Here is a 7,342-nt window from a genome sequence, read left to right as displayed (position 1 = left end):
GTATTCCCATTTTGTTATGAATCCCATTTTAGAGATGAAGAAGCTGAGAAGTTGCCCGGGTTACTGAAGCTACATAGGCAGTGTGTGATTAATTCAAAATCTTGTTTTTCTGAACTCATTTTCACCATGCCTAACAGTCTGCTGAAAAGCATATAAAGGGCTGGCATTGAACCAGGCCTGAGTCATAGTGGTTCTTGGAATAACAGTGGTAAATCAGAGGAGCATCGACGAGATCATGCTGAGTGTAGAACAGTAGTTTAAGAAGAAAACATGGTTTAAGAATAGATGTTCTGTGTGGAAACCAGAATCATACAGCATTATGTGAATTTACTAAAATGAGAAACCATACAAAATTCACTTTTAACGTTACACAGGAGATACTCATTTTTAACACCATCTCAATGCCTGCCCATTATATTTTAGCAATTAGAATTACTTTTTGTGAGAGAAAGATTGATCAGACATGCTTGGACTAGTTCAAATTCATATTTTTGTTTTACTAACCAGATCCCCTGGAGACTTAGTGGCTACTGAGGGTCTTTCAGTTGGCCTAAGAAACCTGTAAACTGATACAGGCTACATCGACATTATGAGTAAGATCCAGGCTGCACTATCTCAGCAGGGGTCATTTGAGTAATGATTAGCACACAGCACTGAAAATACAGGGCAGCAGCTATTGGCAATAGATAAAGCTGGAGGATTTGGGAGTGTGCAAGACCCAGCATTTGAGTTTAGATAAGGAATTCAAAACACCAGCTTCTTTGCATCCCTGGTAGATTGTTTCCTTGCCATAGAAAGCTTGGATAGCAGACTGAAAAGTAGCAAGGATTTGCATGCAGAGACCATAACGAAATACGAAAATGGGGAGAAATGTTCCATTTTTGTGTTTCTAGTAGAGGGACTGCTGCAGTGACCCAGTTCTCCGGGAACAGTAAAGTTAAGCCTTGAATATCCGAATTGATTGGGTCAGTCCCAACAAATGTGATTTTTATCCATCAATTATTTAAAAACCTAGAGTAAAAGTGAGAACTGCATAATTCTCAGTTATGAAGCTCATCACATCTGAGGTGATGTTAGAGGTCGTTTGAGAGATGGACCAAAAAATAGAGTTCAGACATGAGTTACCAAGATGGGCCTTCTGAAATATAGACTGAGAAAAGAGAGCAGTGAGAGGACCATATGGTAAGATTTGGATAGATAAGACAATGTTTTAGCAGCTGGTGCGAATGCATAACATGTAGGCAAGGGAGATGCATTAGTTATCTATTCACAATAATGCTGCATAACAAATGATCCAAAACCCATAGCTGAAAACAATAGACATTTATTTAGTCACAAGACTGAATCCTCAGTCTAGGCGGGCAATTTTGGCTCAGCAATTCTGGCTGAGCTCCTTCACATATCTGGCAATCAGCTGCAAGTCACATGATAACTGAATAGCCTCAGTTGTAACTGAGCAGTTCTGAGCAGGGTATCTTCTCCAGCAAGCTATGCTTGCTCCTGACAAAGGCAGAGGGGAAAGAGAGAAAGCAAAACCACACCCAGGCTTTTTAAGCCTCTATCAGCATCATCTCAGCAAATACACAGGTATCCCATTGTCCAAAGCAAGTCTTCTGAAGAAACTCAAAATCAAGAGATAGTGAAATGGATTCTGCCCCTTTAAGAAGAGAAAATGCAAAGTCATAAGGCAAAGGGTGTCGTATCAGGTATCTATCACTCTATTGAAAACCACCCCAAAACTTAATAACATAAAACAATTACCATTTCCTTTGTTCACTATTGGGTTATTCTTCTGCAGATCTTTCCTGGGCTTAGTCAACAATTTAGCTGAGACTGCATCATCTAAGATGTCCTTACATCCACGCCTGACAGTTGGTGTTGGCATTGAGCTTTGTATCATCAATAGGCTGAACCAGAATTTCTTACAGTGACTCGTTTACAACAGCAAGAGAGAGCAAGCAAGCCCCAATGGACAAGTGCTCTGTGTCGTGATTGCTAATGTCCCATTAACCATAGCACGTACCATAGTCAAAGAAAATCGCAGAGCTAAGTCCAGAGGCAGTACAGGAGATTACACAAAAGAGCATGAATACAGGGAGCTATGGTTATTGGGGACCATTAATGTAAAAAACCTCTAGGGGTGTGGATAAGGGGAAGGAATCAAAATAATGATGCCATCAGTGTAATCAAGCTACCGCAGGAGAGATGTTGAAAGAAAAATTTAAGGAAAATTTATTGTGACTACATTTCCCTTGGCATCTTCAAGAATAATCTTAAAAGCTTTCCTAAGGAAGTTTTGGTGAGTTTTGTTGCATAATATACTTTACTATCCCCTCAGTGTACATATTTTTCAACATTACTGACAGTAAAGATAGAAATACTTCTAATTATCCAGTTAGGAATAAATCCTGACTACAGGAAATATTTCCTCAATTGCAATTCACATGGGACTGTCTATGAGTACCTTAGTTTTACATAGGTTACATAATGTTGACTTCAGAGATATATAAGTAAATATATATGCATATATATATGTGTGTGCAAATATGCATATATATGTACATATATATATAAGACTGTGATATATAGTAACTTTTAGTTCTGAAAAATTGTGGTTGCAAAAAGTTGAAAAATTAGTATCTTTATTAAAAAAAAAGGAGGGATGGGGTGCCTGGGTGGCTCAGTGGATTAAGCCTCTGCCTTCGGCTCAGGTCATGATCCCAGGGACCTGGGATCGAGCCCCACATCGGGCTCTCTGCTCTGCAGGGAGCCTGCTTCCTCCTCTCTCTCTGCCTGCCTCTTTGCCTACTTATAATCTGTCTCTGCCAAAGAAATAAATAAAATCTTAAAAAAAAAAAAAAAGGAGGGAAAATGACTGAATACTAGGCTGGCTGTTAGACTCCTAGTAATTCACCTCATTTCAATGTGGCTTTTCTCTTTAGGATAGGTTCTTAGAAGCCATATCTCTGAAACATGATTCCACCCCACTGTTCATATTGATTCATATTAAGGAAGGACACCTCATCTAAACTGGGCCAATCATCTTTACTATTCTAGGAATATGTATTGAGAGCATGAAATTCAAACTAAGATTAGGAATTATTGGAGCTAAATCAAATTGACAGCAATACTCTTCTATCTGAAGTTCCCAGAGACAGTCTGATTTCTACCAAACACATGTTTGGGTTGTGAGTTACCCCCACATCCAACAGTTTTCCAATATATTTCCCTTCCCCACCCATTATTTTTAACTTAAGCCAAAAAAAATCGATTTTCCATATGTAGTGGTTGCAGTAGTACACTACCCCAGAATACCCTTCAGGACTGAGATGCTTGTTCCTCCAGCTGGCAGGACCATACCATCATATCATCGAAAAATTACGTTTGGGTAAAGGGAGCTGTCTTATTCCCTTCCTGGGGGCAGCCACAGATGTGCCACCAGTTCTAGAGAAGACTAAATTAAGTACTTGGTAGCAATTTGATTTTATTGGATGTTTTAATTCTCAAAGAGGCAACAGGTCTTCTTGATCAAGATCAATACAGATTCCAAATATGATCTGTCTTTCTTGGCTTCCAGACATTGGCCAGTACCATTCTAAAAGAATTTAAAGAATATTTGATCCACTGACATGGGATTCCTCTTAACATTGCATTGGAGTGAGGGACATGTTTTATAACAAAATAAGTGTAGCAGTGGGTACATACATGTCCTTGGAATCCACTGGTCCCATTTCACATCACCAGAAGCTACCATGTTGCAAAGCAACAGGTATTTGATGGCACAGATGAGGCTTTGTCCTGAAGATGCCTATGAGGATGGGGCACCATCATTCAGGACACAGTATATGCCAGAAAGCAATGACTATTGCTTGGTTTTGAGCCCCTATGGAATAAAATACATGAATCCCAAAACCAAGAGCAACAGTTAGAGTGGCTCTGCTAATCACACTCCTAGAACACTTGGAGAATTGCATTTTCCACCCCTACTCATCTGGACTCTGCCGGTGTAGAGATTCTGGTTCCAAGAGGATAAATACTTCCACCAGGAAACACAGTAAGCTTTGGCTATTACCCAGTCATTCCAGGATTCAGACACAAAGCTACAAGAGCCAAGAAAAGGATTCACCAAACTGGTAGGGGTAAATGGCCCTGTGCATCAGTAGGAAGTAGCCGTTCCTATACATGTAAATAAGAATACACTTGGCAAAAAAAAAAAAGAATACACTTGGCACTTGACTCTCTCTTGGTACTCCCTGCCAAATTTTGATGGTAAATGGACAAAAGCATTAACTACATCCCCAGAAAAGCATGATGACCACAGGCTGAGATGTCTTAAGGATAGTAAAGGAGGGTGATGATGAGTATCAGTTGCTCCCCTGATATCAGCAACAGTGAAGGGGTATAGGTACAGTTGTTTCTCACTAACCTTTGTCTTGTAAGTTCCCTGGAAGTGATAAAAAATCAGAATCCTGGAGGGTCTGTTCCTAAATGGGGCAAACTTACTTTAAGAAGCAAAAGGTTCTAAGCAACATATGTGTGAAGAATAGAAGATACAGAAATGCCCTTTATGGGACAGCTGGGTGGCTTAGTCAAACATCTACCTTAAGTTCAGGTCATGATCCCAGGGCTCTAGGATCAAGTCCCACATTGGAGTCCTTGCTCGATGGGGAGACTGCTTTTCCCTCTGCCTCTCTGCCTGCCACTCCCCGTGCTTGTACCCTCTCTCTCTCTTTCTCTCTCTGGCAAATAAATAAATAAAATCAAAAGAAAGAAAGAAAGAGAGAAGGAGGAAGGAAGGAAGGAAGGAAAGCAGGAAGAAATGCCCTTCATGACTGAGGCACTGGTTTCCTCAGCTGCCAGAAATGTCGGCTGCTGACACTTCAGAGGTGGTTCCCTCTCTGGGAACTACCTTTAGTCAAGGGGAGCCACCTAATCCAAGTCCATGTTCCCTTCCTGGGTCTTCCCTCGTCCAATACCTGCTCAGGCAGGGATATAAGGCTCCAGCCCCTGCTTCAATTTGGAAAAACTCAGAATGGCCATCCCAGTTCCAGATCTCTCTATGGGGCCATCCAAAACCTTTATTGCAATTGTATCACAGATCAACTTTTCTCTCTGCCTATTCCTACCTTTAGGTGTATCCTGAGTGAGAAAACGTGCTTCAGTCAACTTCTTGCTCAGAAATACATCTCAGAATCTTTCTCTGGGAACTCAACCTAAAACACTCTAACTTCTATCAGCACAAATATGACAGCTTATTTGGAGGAAGTATTATAACAAGCAAGCAGATGAGAGAGAGAGAGAGTGGTGCTCACAAAATCTTATATGTTGGACACTATCATTATATTTTATAGATGAGGACTTAGGAAGCTCAGTTAATATGAGAGATTTCTTTAAACTCATGGTGACTAAGTCTGACTCAAGAACCTGTATTTTATTACTATGTTACTCATAAATAGCCCGTTCCCCTTGTATGGCTCTTTATTAGGCTGGAAATGAAAAAATAAAAATAATTCCTGCCATTCTTTTCCAGATGCTCTACAGGAACTGAGTTGATGCTTAAGCCAAGATAAGATGCTTTCTCTCATAACAGCAATTCAATCTCTAATGCCTATGTTATAAGTAATAGATAAGTCTCTATGAAAAGACTCTATTTGAGATGTAGTTAAGTAGCTCATAGGCAACATCCTAAATATTGAGAAAACGTCTTTGTATGTGTACATCCATTGCACACCAGAGGACTGATGGACAAAAATGGCCTGGTAGAGATTCTGCTTCCAAATGAGGAAGTTTCTTACTGCATTATGTGGAGTGTTATCTTTTTTTATCTGCAATTTGGTTTAATCTGTCGGGAAAGGTAGGAAGGAGGAAAAGAGGATAGGAAGGAGAGAGGGAGAGAAGGAAGAAAGAAAAGAAACCAAGATGCTAATATTAATTATTTCTGGAGATAGAATTATAGGATTTTTATTTATCTTTCCTAAATTTTCTGCAATTAACATAGTACTACAGTAAAAATCAGAAAATAAAATGTAAGATCCCCTAATTTATTATGCTTTTCAAAAGGATGGAGGATATACCACTGGGAATGTGTAGCTAGAGACACAGGGTGGATGGTATTTTGAGGTCCCAGGGTACCCTAAAGTGGGCTATTTAAACGTCACTCTAATACAGACTGTCCCCAGTCAGAGAAAGAACAGATTATGGAAGAGTGGTTCAGTTTGCTTTGCTTTGTGAATGGTGGGTCAAATTGTGTACGTATGAATTTGCAGAACTTTAGATATTCATAAACACAGATTGAAAGCAGGATCATGAACTCTTTTCCTCTGATCAGAAATAGCAAATGTGTCTAAAATTTTCAACAAAGATTAAAAACTATTAATAACCAAGTTAATGCTGTTATTCTCTTAGAAGATAGGATTGGGCCCTGGGAGCAGCTCTCCTGCCACAGCCCCTCATCCCCTGAAAATGTACGCCTGTGCAAAGTTCGTCTCCAGCCCGTTCTTGGTCAGGAGCACCTCTCAGCTGTTGAGCCACTCACTGTCTGCAGTGGCGCTAAAATCACCTGAGACACTGACAGATGAGGCACCTGATAAGGGCCTCAGCATCTTGGCAGCCCCACGTCCCCTGGCCTCACTTATTCCTAGCTGAAGCTTCCAAACCAGCGCCATTTCAAGGGACATCGATACAGCAGCCAAGTTCATTGGGGCTGGGGCTGGCTCTGGGGCTGGAATTGGGACTGTGTTTGAGAACCTCATCATTGGCTATGCCAGGAATCCCTCTCTGAAGCAACAGCTCTTCTCCTACGCCATTCTGGGCTTTGCCCTCTTGGAGGCCTTGGAGCTCTTTTGCCTGATGGTGGCCTTTCTCATCCTCTTCACCATGTGAAGGAGCGCCTCCACCTCCCATAGGTCTTTCCCCCGTGTCTCATCTGCCCTGTATAATCCTTTTCCTATACCTCCCCAGGCAGCCTGGGGAAAGTGGTTGGCTCAGGGTTTGACAGAGGGGAGACAAATAAATACTGTATTAATAAGGAAAAAAAAAAAGAAGATAGGATTGGAAAGTCAATTTGTATGAAGGTCTTTACAAAGACTTTACAAAGAAAAAATAATGATGGGTTGTAATGCCTTACCATTTTCACTATCATGCTCAAACAGTACCTTTATTTGTATATTTCTTTTGCCAACCTGTCATTGGGTAACCCTATTTGATGAACTACTATTTAATTGCCTTATCATGGGATCTAGTAGTCACAGCCACAGCAAGATAATATGGGTAAGGAAATAGAGAACAATTTTGTTTTTTATTTTTCTATCATCACCAATTTATCCTTCCACAATGTACCTTA

At 40.5% G+C, this 7,342-nt stretch overlaps 1 pseudogene; it reads left to right on the top strand.

The window, feature by feature from the left end:
• The first annotated feature begins 6,422 nt into the window (after window positions 1–6,422).
• LOC131837965 (ATP synthase F(0) complex subunit C2, mitochondrial-like) lies at window positions 6,423–7,032 on the top strand (annotated as a pseudogene).
• Window positions 7,033–7,342: the final 310 nt, after the last annotated feature.

The sequence above is a fragment of the Mustela lutreola genome, chromosome 8 (genome assembly GCF_030435805.1).
Source record: "Mustela lutreola isolate mMusLut2 chromosome 8, mMusLut2.pri, whole genome shotgun sequence".
NCBI lineage: Eukaryota > Metazoa > Chordata > Mammalia > Carnivora > Mustelidae > Mustela > Mustela lutreola.
This window is presented reverse-complemented; position numbering and strand designations above follow the sequence as displayed.